At 37.9% G+C, this 14194-nt stretch overlaps 1 pseudogene; it reads left to right on the plus strand.

Annotated features, from left to right (window-relative positions):
* The window catches only part of LOC118851104, a 105611-nt pseudogene that overhangs the window by 14701 nt on the left and 76716 nt on the right, over positions 1–14194 (plus strand).

Consider the following 14194-nt stretch of genomic DNA (forward strand, 5'->3'; position numbering starts at 1 on the left):
CAGGAGTGGTTTGAAAAAATACAAATACTTATAGACAGACTGGAACTATGCCTTTGTAGAGGAAATGAGCTTAATAAAAGGCTTTGCAATATAAGCACTACAGATATGGTACCTTTCTAAGTGAATGTGTGTCTCCAATATCTCTTTAAAACAGGATAAGCTATTAAGTCTAATCACCAGTAGAAATAGTGTATCATGGCATCAAATCAGAATGAGGTTTTTCAGAAAGAACTAATTTCTCCTTTGACAGAATTTAATTGATTCTGCTTAACTAGGGGCAGACAACACTCCATTTCATTCAACAAACAATTATTAAGCACCTTATATGTGCAAGGCAAAAAATAATCAGAATGGCATACCAGATATAGAGATAATTGTGGAGTCAAGAAGATCTTGCTTCCAGTCTTGTCTCACGGAGCATCCTTCTCTTCAATCACACAGTCATTACCCCTAGTTCAGGCCTTCATCATCTCTTGCCTGGGCTATTGTAGTAGACAACTAACCATCTGCCTTCTCCAATCCATCCTCCACACTGCTGCCAAAATCATCTTTCTAAAGCACGGGTCTTACCACGTCACATTCCAACTTGAGAATCCTCAGTGCTTTTTTATTGACTTCAGAATAACTGTGGACTCCTCCATCTCCTTCTTTTCTCTTTCTACTCTCTTTTGGTGACCTCATCAACTCCCATGGGTCCACTTACTATCTTTGAGATTCACAGATTTATATATCCGGCTCAAATGTCCCTCCAGAGCTCTATTCCCTCATTATTAACTGCCTTTTTGATGTTTCATTTTGGATGTTCCAGAGACATGTAAAACTTAATATGTCCAAAATGAAACTCATAATCTTTTCACCAAAAAACCATCCCTTTATGGAATTTCTTAATTTTTATCAAGGGCACCACAATTCTTCCAGTCTCCTAAGTTCATAATCCCAGTACTATCCTCAATTCCTCACTGCCCACTCACCTACAATTCCAATCACTTGCCAGATCTTGCCATTTCTACTTCTACAATGTCTCTCATATCTGACCCCTTCTCTATATTCACATACTCAACACCTCAAAGCCCCCATCACTTGTAACCTGGACCATGGCAATGGCCTACTAATTAGTCTGCCTACTTCAAATCTCTCTCCCACTCCAATTCATTCTCCCCACAAATATCAAAGTGATTTTTCCTTAAGCACAGTTCTGACCATATCATTCCCACCCTCAATAAGTCCTAATGGATTTCTTTTAACTCTAGAATAAAATGTAAAGTCCTCTGTGTTCAATTATTTAAAGGGCTTATCAAACGGAAGATTACATTTTATCTCTTTGGCCCCAGTGTGCAGAAGTGGGAACAATGGGTGGAATTTGCAGGTAAGAAAATAGAGGCTTATATAAAGAAAGCTTCTTGACAATTAAAGCTCCCCGAAAATGGAATTGGTCATAGCAAACACTCTTTTTCAACTACCCGAAGGGTGATTCTATACATGGACATCACCAGATTATCAATGTTGACATCATGTTGATTATATGCTTTGCAGCCAAGGGTCAGTTAAAACAAGACCTAGAGCTGACCATAGCTCAGATCATAAACTTCTTATAGCAAAATTCAGGCTTAAATTAAAGAAAGCAGCGAAAACCATCAGACTGTATAGGTATGACCTAAATAACATTCCTTATTTATATGAAGTAGAAGTGATGAATAGATTGGATCTGGTAGATAGAGTGCCTGAAGAACCATGGACAGAGATTCAAAATATTGCAACAGCAACAGGAACAAAAAGCATCCTAAAGGAAAAAAAAGAGCAAGAAAGCAAAGTGGCCATCTGATGAGGCTTTACAAATAGCTGAGGAAAGAAAAAATGGAAAGGGGAAGAGATACCCAACTGAAGGCAGAATTCCAAAGGAGAGCAAGGAGAGATAAGTTTTTCTTAAATGAACACTGCAAAGAAATGGAAGAAAGCAATAGAATGGGAAAGACAAGAGATCTCTTCAAGAAAATTAGAGATAGCGAGGGAATGTTTCATGCAAAAATGGGCATAACAAAAGACAAAAATGGTAGGGACTTAACAGAAACAGAAGAGATTAAGAAGAGGTAGCAAGAACATATAGAAAAACTATGCAATAAAAATCTTAATATTGCTGATAACCATGATGGTGTAATTACTGATCTAGAGGCAGACATCCTGGAGAATGAAGTCAAGTGAGCCTTAGGAAGCATCACTAACAATAAGAATTCCAGCTGAGCTATTTAAAATTCTAAAAGATGATGCTGTTTAAAATGTTGCATCAATATACCAGTAAATTTGAAAAACTCCACAGTGGCCACTGGATTGCAAAAGATCAGTTCACATCTGAATCCCAAAGAAAGGCAATGCCAAAGCATATTCAAATTACTAAACAGTTGCATTCATCTCACACACCAGCAAGTTGTGTTTAAGATTCTGCAAGCTAGACTTCAGCAATATGTGAACTGAGAATTACCAGAAGAGCAGTCTGGTTTTCAAAGAGGCAGAGGAACTAGAAGCCAAATTGCCAACATTCATTGGATTATGGAGAAAGCAAGGAAGTTTCATAAAAACATCTCCTTCTGCTTTGTTGACTATACTAAAGCCTTTGACTGTGTGGAACACAACAAAATATGGCAAATCCTCAAGGAGATAGGAATACCAGATCATCTTACTTGTCTCCTGAGGAACCTGTATGTGGGCCAAAAAAGCAAGAGTTAGAGCTGAATATGGAACAATTGATTGGGAAGGGAATACAACAATGCTGCATGTTGTTACTTTATTTATTTAACTTACATGGAGATGCATCATGCAAAATGCCAGGCTGGATGAATCAAAAGCCTGCTGGGAGAAATTTCAACAATGTCAGATATGCAGACATTATGACTAATAGCAAAAAGTGAAGAAAAATTAAGAAGCCTCTTGATAAAGATAAAAGAGGATAATGTAAAAGCTGGCTTGAAGCTTACCATGAACAAAACTAAGATCTTGGCAACTGGTCTCATCACTTCCCAGCAAACAGAGGGAGAAGAAATGGAAGCAGCATCAGTTTTTATATTCTTGGGCTGAAAGATCACTGCAGACAGCAATTGTAGCCACGAAATTTAAAAAGCTTGCTCTTTGGAAGGAAAGCTATGGCAGATCTGGACAGTATACTAAAAAGCAGAGACATCACTTTGCTGACAAAGATCCATATAGTCAAAGCTACAGTTCTTCCAGGAGCAACGTATGGCTATGAGAGTTGGACTATGAAGAAAGCTGAGCGCCACAGTATTTATGTTTTCAAATTGTGATGCTGGAAAAGACCTTTGAGAATCCCTTGCATAGGAAGGAGATCAAATCAGCTGATACTTAAGGAAATTAATTCAGACTATTCACTGGAAGGGCAAATATTGAAATTGAAGTTTAAATACTTTCACCCCAGGAGCAGATAGGACTCATTGGAATAGACCTGGATGCTGGGTGAGAACCAATTTTTAAATTTTCAGTGTAAGTCTTAGTGTGATACCTCAGAAGTCAGCAAATGCTACAAATCATGGCTTGATTTATAGTTTTGGGTGCTTGTCTATACTTAAGAAAGAAAATGTTAATATAGATCAAACTCAAAAGTGTGTCACACATACATTTTTTTCACAGATTCAGTTATTAAACATTTATCAGCACACCCTTCTATAGACTGATTTGAGATTCAGTGGCATCTCTCTTACTAGAACAAAGTCTGTATGAACATTTGTGACCTATGCTATTAAAGAGATTCACGTCCAGGTATAGGTCGGACTAGATAGACTTTCAACTCCAACATTCTATGATGCTATGTGATGCTGATTCGAGCAAGAGACCATCACCTGGGTACTAGAAGAGGAAAGATACAATTGGGGTTGACAGACTCTAAGCTAGCCGGAAGTAGAAAAGAGCTTTATTTGAATGGTGCAATAAGAGAATGTTCCCATGCCATCCTGAGCTCTGGGTCTCAAATGTACAAAATGATTTCTTTCAAAATAACAGAGGCAGGCTAGCCCAGAGGTCTATTTTTGATTTGTAACAAATTTGAACAAGATTTCAGAGTGTTCTCTATATTTAGGCCAGCTGCTAAAGAGCTCATCCCCTAGGGAACTTTATTAGAGCTATCTACAGAACTACAGCAATTCTAGAAGATAACCAAACAAGAGGGAGATCTATGAAGCACAGTGGCATCGGATGCTGAGCTACAGAAATCAGAGCAAGGAGAAGAGGGAAGCAAAGGCTGCAGATAACACCCACCACTTCTTAGCAGGTTAGGCCTATAGTAAACCCTGAGCAGATAGTGACAGAGAGAAGCAAAGCCACCCTTACTCTTACTGAAACTCCACTCAGGGGTACTATATGTTTTAAGATTGTACAGGTTTCTGGGAAGAAAATTAACCAGGGAGAAGGCAGGGATAGGAAAGAAATATCTTAGCTCTCCAGGGACTTATTTGCAAGCTCATTCTCTATTAACTTTGCTGTATTTTTAGCTTTGTAAGACTGAGTGATTGACTATAAGGGGATCTAGTGACTACCCTTTAGAGAATGTCAGAAACTGACATTTCCAGATTTGCCCTAGAATGAAGATAGAGACACAATAAGCTAGAGAAGTATAAGTTCAAAAAGTGTCCTTAGCTCCTTTACATCCAGTAGGAACCTGAGAAATTAGAGTTCTGTGTATATAACATGAGGCTTGTAATTAAGACAAATATTTATTGTAAGGGTTATAAAATCCATCTTTATTTTATAGTCTGTGTGTGATAAATCTACACCAAATTGTCATAATCATAATTTATCTGATATCTTTACTCGTTAGGTCTCCCATTAGATTAAGCATTCCTTAAGGGGAGAGGTCATGTCTAATTAAACTGTTCCTCTGACAGGCACATTCCAGTTACAAAGTTGTTTGTTATTGTATTGTTCCTCAGTCCTTTTCTTCAAAATTTATCCTTGTTAATTTCAACTTCCTTTATATTGTTCTCAAATTTACATAGAGAAACAGTCAACTCCCTCCTTGGACAGATTGGCACTCAAGAGTTGCTAGCCTACTTACGTAGAATGTTATCTGATCACAAAAGCTGAAAGCTTTTGTTCATAGGATACTGACTCTGTATGTTTATCTTCTTAATCCCCTATCTTTTGTGGATAATGTATAGTGCTGAGCATCATGAAGTCTCTTTTCCTAGCTGTTATCTAGACAATCTGGATAATTCTTCAGGCTTAACGACTGAGATCTTCCAGCAATGCTTCAGTTTGTACCTAACCTTAGAAATACTGGAGATTCTATAGGAGGCAATGTGATACTATGGGAAAGTGTACTGGTCCAGGAGTCAAAAAACCAAGGTTTTAATCCAGGTTGCCCCCTCACTAGTTGCATGACCTAGGCCAAGTCAATTCCCTTCTTTGGGCTTTATCTTCCTCACCAATGAGAAGAAAGCCTTTACTAAATGGTCCCTAAGATCCATTCTAGCTCAAAAATTATGTGATTGTTTTTTCTTACTGTAAGGGTTATATCTTCATAGTCTTCAATAAGTTACTTTTAGGAAATAAGGTATGTCTGTTATTTCATCATGGATCATATTAGGAAGCTAGATCATGATTTTAAAGCTTCCCAGTTAATTAACCCTAATTCCATGAAACTAATGAAGAAACTTAAATAAATATGTGGCTTACTAAATAGGGTATTAGAGACCTAAAGAATTAATCTAGCTTGCAAAGGTACCAAACTTAAAAGGAGAAGGTACCAGTGAGTGTCCCTAGTGTCCTAGGGACAAAGAAAATTAAACAGTTTTTTATGGAATAACATAAGGACTAGAGTGCTGAACTTGGAGGATGGAAGACTTGGGTTTAACTCTGATACTTACTAGCTGTGACTCTAGGATTAAATCACTTAACTTCTCTGGGCCTTAGATAACCCTTTACTAGTCATCTACCAAACTAAAAAGTTGAGGAGGTACAACCTGTATTTGGTAGAATGAATTCAAACACTATAGAAAAACAAAAAATAGGTCCGACATACTGATAAGCACTAGAAACTTTTAAGCCTCTCCCAAACCCAATTAATTCACTCTTCTCCCAGGATACCTTTTGGTAACAACAACAAACCTGACACTAGAAAAACCTGAGTTTACATTCAAATACCAGTGAGGGGAGACCGAGTCCATATAATAGAAATATATGTTTTCCAATTCTTAACCGTACTACATAGCTAGAATATTGATTTTTCAGTAACCACTTTGATGCAAAGAGAAAAGCTCTTATAGGAGGGAACACTGCTGGTGGTGGTGTTCATCCTTCATTCTCAAAGGGGGCCAATAACATCATGAGAGTGATGGCTTGCCAGTGAATTGGATTTAAATGAGGCATTGCTGTGCAAAGTCATCAGCCTCACTCTCTTCTCCAGAATCATCAGAGTTCAGTGGCAAGACAAAGGTCAACACAACTGGCCATGGCCCAGGATGCAGGGGGTGACCTTGGCCTTTCTAAATCAAGGTCTTTCCCAGGTCTCAGTTTGTGCGAGGCCACACCTATTCTTGGTACAGTAGAAAGAGCCCTGGTTCTATAGTAAAGGCACCTGGGTTCAGATGTTACATCTGGTGCTCACTACTTCTCAGACCTGGGGCAGGTCACTTACCCTCCATAGAGTTCAGTTTTCTCACCTGTAAAATGAGGAGTTAGGAAGGCATACTACATGACCTCTGAAGTTCCTTTTAGTTCTTGATTAATATCCTATCATCAAAGTACAATTTGACAAAGCCAGTCTAATGTGTCCAAATAAAAGCTAATAAATAAAACCCTTCAAAGATATCCAAATAAATAAATTATCTACTGGGAAAAAATGTCTCTCAGTATACTGGGGGAATACAGTTTAATTAAATGAATCCTAATAGCCTGTTCTCCATTGAAGGAACCATAAAAACTCTAAACAAATTCAACTATGTTTTCCTTTATGTACACAAGACTTAGAAATTCAGGAATTCATTTTTAGTGCAGAAATGAAAGTGGTTTTTAGGTCAGAAATTGAGAGAGTGGTAAAGAAAGTTAAGGCAATAAAGAAATAACCACCATCAGGAAAATGTTCTTTTACTATCAAAGAGCAGTCTGCAACATAATCCAACAAAGGATCCCAGCCTTTCTTCCTACTTTCCAGTAATTAGTAAAACCAAACCCTAACCTGTGGCTTCAGCCTAGAAATTTTTTATTCTTCCAAAGACAGTCTAATCTGAAAACTAGCATGGCTGGAGTCAGAGGCTCATTTTTTGCTCTTAACTACTTTCAGATTCTTGTTGCGATTTTATTGCCTTCATATTTGCAGACTCTCGCAATTTTGTCTTACTTACTTCCCTCCTAAAGTTAATAGCTAGCATTTCTAAACTTAGAATTACAACCTTTGTTATTGAAAATAACCTCTGTTCTTTTCACCATAGTTAGCAAATGAGTCTCCTTCATTCTTATTCATCTGTGAAATTTTATTTTTCCAGCTGTGTTTCAGTCATTTGCTTGAGATGAATTTACATTATTTCAAAATACAGTAGTAGGCAGCTAGATTGTACAATGAATATAGCACTAGATCTGTAGGCAGGAAGACCTGAGTTCAAATCAGGCTTCACACACTTACTAGCTGTGTAGCCCTGGGCAAATCACTTAACCTCTGTCTGCCTCAGTTTCCTCATCTGTAAAAGGGGGACAATAATAGCATCTGTCTTCCAGTGTTATTATGAGGATAAAATGAGATAATATTTGGAAAGCACTTTCGAAATCAAAGAGTTATAAAAATGATAGACATTATTAAATATCACATTGTAGAGTAAAATCCTTTACATACAGTAAGCAGGCAACAAATATTTGTTGGTGTGATTAAGCTAAATTTGCAAAAGGAAAGGCATTGTTTGTTTGCCAAAATCTGACCTGCATTTATCTCCAGAGTAAGAATATCTTGAGAAGATGATATCAAAGGGAATAACCTTGTGTTTATTCTCACTTAGTGATTTCCAGAATAATTTGCTTTCAATTTTTCAGATCCAAAGTCAATATTTCTCTTGAAAAAAAATTATTGAATTGACCTCAGAATGACAGGAGATACAACCCTAAGCTGCTTGGCCAATTTATTCATTCATCCTGAAGATAGGTATGTGATTCTTACCTGAAAAATTCTGTCCTAGGTAATTTGAATTATATAAATACATGCAAAATAATGTCGAGAGAGAACGAGAGAGAGAGAGAGAGAGAGAGAGAGAGAGAGAGAGAATCACATATGACTCCAACATGGGAGAATGGGTGAATGATGATGCTATAAACAGGGATAATGAATTTGGAAGAAGCACATTTAGGAAGAAAGATAATAACTCTCTATTTGGAAATGTTGAATTTGAGATCCAGTGGGACACGCAGATAGAGTAGTTCTCCACGAAGGTATTTGGACATGTGTTCCTAGAACTCAGAATAGATAGGCTAGAGATATATGTTTGGGAGTCATCAGCACAGACATTATAATTGAAGGGATAAAAGTGAATGAAATTGTCAAGGGAAAATATGTAGAGGGAGAAAGAAAAAAGGATGTCTAAAGACCAACCCTTGGAAAATACTTCCCCACTCCTGTTAAAGGGTCAGGAAGAGGATAGGGAGCCTGCAAGGACAGGAATAGATCATTTAGAAAGGTAGAATCAGAAGAACGTGGTGTCTCTGAAGCCAAGGGAGGAGAAAGCATCCAATAAGAATAAATGGAAAGGGAGAAGGGAAGGGAATGAGCATTTATACAGTGCCTACTATGTTACAGGCACTATACTAAGCACTTCTAAAATATTTCATTTGACTGAGTGGTTAATATTAGCAAAGGTTGAAGAGCAACCAAGGAGGGGAGAGCTGAAAAATTGGACTGATGGATTTGGCAGTTAGGAGGTCATTTAGAAACTTAAGAGAGCAGTTCCAGCCTTTGTAGCCTAACTGAAAGGGATTGAGGGGAATTGGTAGCAAGAAAGTAGGAGTAACCAGGGTAAATAATTGTTTCAAGAAATTTTTGCTGTAGAGGTGAAAAAGATAAAATAGTGGTTGGAATAGAAGGGTTGAGTGAAAGCTTTTTCAAGAATAAAGAACACTGAGGACATTTGTGGACAGGCAGCAAAGAGGAAATGATTGAAGATGTTTAAGAGAAAGGATATGTATGAAGACTGGAGGAGACAAGAAGGAATAGAATCAAAGCCATAGATGGCTGGATTATTCTTCTCAAGGAGCAGGAATAATCTCTCCTAATATGACCAGAAGAAAGAGCAGATAGTGGGTGATGTTGAGAAGGTTTGAGAAGGAAGAAAGGAATTGAGGAACTTCAGTCAATCAACCAATCAATAAACATTTAATTTAATTTAATAAAGTAAGTGCCTAGTATATGCCAGTCACTGTGATAAGCCCTGGGGATACAACAAGAAGCAAAAGACAGTCCCTGTCCTCATGGAGCTTACAGTCTAATGGGGGAGAGAATATGGAGAGGGGAGGGGAGAAGAGAGAGAGAGAGAGAAGGAGAGAGAGAGAGAGAGAGAGAGAGAGAGAGATAAACAGGATAAATAGGAAATAGTTAACAAATGTTTCCTATAGAAGGTGGAGCTCTAGCTGGGCCTTAGAGGAAGTAATGGAGGTCAATAGTTGAAGCAGAGAAGGGAGAACATTACAGACATAGGGGACAGTCAGGGAAAATTCCCAGAGCCAAGAGCATGTCGTATTCATGGAACAGCCAGGAGGGCATGTCACTGAATTGAAGAGTAGGGTATAAGAAGGCTGGAAAGTTAGGAAAGGGTTAGTTTATGAAAAGTTTTAAGTGCCCTTGACAACCTCAAACTCATCAGTGAAGAAGAAGGCTAGGAAATTTAAAGGTGATAGGAAGGAGAGAAGGGGAAATCAAAAGGAAAAAAAAGATAAGTTTTGAAACTATTACTATGGAGAATGACACTGAAAGCCAATAAAGGAGGAGCTGGAGAAATTCTAAGCAGCAGTAAGAGGATCATTTGAGGTTCTATCCCATAAATTTGTAATAAATGAAATTAGTTCAATTTTGTGACTCTATAATGACTCTCCATAGCCCTGGAGCAAAAGCAGAGAAAGAGGGCTGGAGTTATTCAAGGATGAAGATAAACAGTTTAGAAATGGCAGAAAATCAGGGAGGTATGGGATTCTCAGAAAATTTGTTAATGAAAGTGACAGACTATGGAGTCAAGCAAGTACAAGCAGAGTCAGTGAGTGGACTGGGAGGATAGGGTTAAGTTCAGGGACCAAAGGTCACAATAAGAGTGAGGATATATAAAGTTTAGGTAACAAAGATAGAAAGATGAAAGCTTGTCATAGCAGATTGAAATTGCAAATTCCCAGATTATAGATGTGACCTATAGAAACCATCTACAGGTCATGGGGGTGGTGCAGTTCCTAGAGATTGTGAGTCTAAGGTACAACCAAGTCAGTGTTTGACTGAAGTAATGTGAAAAAGAAAGCTGTTAAAGTTGAAGAGGTTGGGGAATTGTGGGGTCAAGATGCTATAGGGCTTGTCAATATGATTATTGATGTCCAGATGATGATAGGGAATGAGGGAAAGAAAAAGATTATGAAACAAGTGTGAAAGCCATCAAAAAAGTTAGAAGAGTGGTCCAAAGGTCAGCAATTAACAATAGATAGAGTGGAAGAGAAGATAGTATAAATGTTTGAGACATAGACTTCAAAAAAGGAAAGGCTATTGAAGGATAATACAAAAGGAATTGTCTAGAAGCAAAAATGAGGAGCATGGAAACCACTCTTCCTCCTGGCCCTGTGAGTTGGAGGCAGTGAAAGAAGTAGCTTCTAGTGGTGAACCTTGTAAGGTATATGACATCATCAGAGGAGAGTCAGATTTCAAGTAAAGCAAGTAAGTGGACTGAATACTGGGCACTAAACTATTTAATGATGTTCCATGTATCCTCTAAGCTGACATTCTATGTCTATCCATGAATTCTTCCTTATTCCCTAGATTCCTATTTGGACATGTTGAGTACTCCTCAATGTATAACCCCTCCCCACCATGGCCCTATGCCTACCTTGCCCAGGTTGTACCTGATACTACTGTTTCTCCCATCTTTTTAATAGCTCTTCTCCCTGTCCTCCTTATTCAATTCTTTGCCCCTTTCAGAAATCGTGACACAATACTGGATGCTTCAATTGCTGTCCATGGTAATTTGACCTGCTTGCCTCTAAATCACTCTAACTGCAACCACTCAGAAATACGTCTCTCTCTTTTTTTTCATCATCAACGACTATTTTCCTACTTTGAAACAAAGCATAGGAGGAAAAACTGAGCACAGAAAAATTTATCTTTGCTGTAAAAGTTAATTCCTGCAGTGGAGCCATCTGTTCAATATGTACTATGCCCATCTATGCTCATTATATCATTGCTAATGGGAGTTCTGAGATCAGGCTATGGAAAGCTAGTCTTTCTTGGAACAACCTCCCCCAGTAGATCCATCTTCAACTACTAAATGCTAAAGTCTCCAAATTTGGACTTTCTCTGCAATATTAGATGGGTTTCATTTAGGTTAACTTGCTGTTGCTTTGCCTCCATTCATTTGCTTCTTAACCTCCTTCCCTTTTATTTATTTCTAAGATATCAGAACAATAAAGATATAGTCAGATGACCAAGGCTGAAAATTACTTTCTGGGAGACAGCAGTTTAAGGAGCCAGTTCCATACAGTGCAATCCAACAAACATTTATCAAGCACCTGTTATGTGAAAAGCACTGTTTTGTTTTAGGGATACAAAGGAAAAATGAAAAACATCCCCTGCATTCAATTATGTTGCATTCTACTGGGGAGATGCAACATAAAAAAGCAGCAATAAAAATGGAGATTCAATAAAGAAACATAGGGGTGTGTGTGTGTGTGTGTGTGTGTGTGTGTGTGTGTGTGTGTGTAATATGTGTGTGTGATAACTTAAAGAAAGAAACAATACTAACAACAAGAGATCAATGAAGATTTTCTGTATAAGGTGGCCACATGGTTGAGCCTTAAAAGAAGATGGGGGTGAGGAGGAAATGCACTCCAGGCGTGGAGGACAAACTATGAAGGTTAGAAAGGTGAAAAACAATGCCAAGTCTGGGGAATTTCAAACGGATCAGTTTGACTGTAATGCAGAGTGAACAAAGGGAAATAGTGTACAGTACACTTGGAAAGGTAGAACGAAGCTATATTGGAAAAGGCTTTAAATGTGAAGGTAAGAAGTCTCCATCTTATTCTTGAGGCACTGAAGAGGCCATTGAAAGTTTTTTAGCAAGACAGTGACATTAGCGGTCTTTTATTTTAGGAATATCATTTTGATAGGTATGTAGAGGATAAAGTGAGGGATAGGGAATGGAAACAGGGAAACTAAATAGGAAACTCTAAGAATATTCCAAGTGAAAGACAAAGATGATGTGAACTAAGATTCTGGCTGTGATAATGGAAAGGATGTAATAATGGAAAGGGTTATGGGAGATGTGAAGATAGAATGAACAAGACTTGATAACTGATCAGATATGTGGCATAAGAGAAAGAGAAGTATAAAGGATAATTCTGAGACTGCAAGTTTTGTTGAGTAGGAAGATGGCATTACCACCAACAGAAATAAGGAAATTCAGAGGATGCATGAGTTTAGGGAGAAAGACGCTAAGTTCTGTTTTGGATATGTTTATTTTGAGATGTCTAAAAGCCATTGAGTTAGAGCGTTCCATAGGCAGTTGGTGATATATAATTAGAGCTCCAAGAAGAAATTAGGCTGGATATATAGATCTGAACATCATATGCATAAAGATAATCACTGAGCCTGTGGGAGCTGATGAGACTACCAAGAGAGGGTTTAAAGAGAGAGAATAAGAGAGCACAGAACTCACAGTTCATGGGTGAAATCTGGATGATGTATTAAAAATCAAAGGGTGATCACATAGCAGGAGGAGAACTAGAAAACACAAAAGAGAATATCCAAGTGGAGGGTCAGGTCAAATTGTCAGTGCTGTAAAAGAATCAGGAAGAGTGAGGACTAATAAAAGGCCATTTTCATTTATCCATAAAGAAATCATAGGTAATGTTAAAGAGAGTAGCTTCATCTCAGTGGTAAGATCAGAAGTCAAATTGCAACAGATTGAGAAGTGATTTAAAAGACAGAAAGGAGAAATGATGAGTTTAAATGGCTTTTTTCTAGAAGTTTGGCTATTGGAAGAAGAGATATGGGGTGATAGCTTGAAAGGATAGTAGGGTTAAGTGAAGGTCTTCTTAGGATCGGGAAAAGCTGAATCAGTCTGTAAGCAATACAGAAGGAGTCAGTAGTGAGAGAGGGGGGTAAGGGAGAGAGAGAAGGAGAGGGAGAGGGAGGGAAGAAGGAAGAGGAAGAGAAAAAGAGAAAGGAAGAGAGACCCAGAGAGAGAGAGAGAGGGGGGGGGGGAGGGAAGGAGGGAGAGACAGAGAGAGGGAGAGGAAGAGACAGAGAGAGGAAGATTGCAGGACTGCAAGAGGAAGCAACTGAAGACAAAAGAATTTGGATTAAGAGAACAAATAGAGCAACTGGTTTCAATAAAGAGGTTAACTCTTTCTTGAAGATCGGAGTAAAAAAGAGAAAGAGACTGGTATATAGTGTAGAGGAGGCTTGAAGTATAGACTAGAGGGGGTGTGACACAACAGACAGCCTCTATTTTCCCAGTAAAGTACAATGATATGTAAATTATTTGGAACAAGAAGTAATTATGATATTCTTTTACTTGTGCTGAAAAAAAAAACATGCCTGTGCACTTCTACTGACACTACCCTGATTCATAATGTTTGACACTGACTCATGAAACTAAATTATGCTATTTTCCCACTTTTAGTTAATTCTCTGTCATTTGAGTGTTAGATAGTATTTCATGTCAATATGGACAAGATCATGTGAAGACTGGAAGGCTGAAGAGTGAACAACAGTCATTTTTACTGATGAAACTTACTTTTTTAGTCAAGGATATATCAAAACTATCCAAAAAATCAAAGTGAACCTTAGGACCTGAGGTTCTTAATGAGACTGTAAAACATCAACACCCCCCAAAAAAAAATTTGAGAAATTTTTTAAACTTCTAATGGTTCTGGGAGTTTTGTCCCTATTAGGGGAATGAGGAACTCTGATAAATATACTGATGTATTGAAAAAGCAGAATTATTCTGGAATTACAAATATTACCAAA

Source organism: Trichosurus vulpecula, chromosome 5 (assembly GCF_011100635.1).
Source record: "Trichosurus vulpecula isolate mTriVul1 chromosome 5, mTriVul1.pri, whole genome shotgun sequence".
NCBI lineage: Eukaryota > Metazoa > Chordata > Mammalia > Diprotodontia > Phalangeridae > Trichosurus > Trichosurus vulpecula.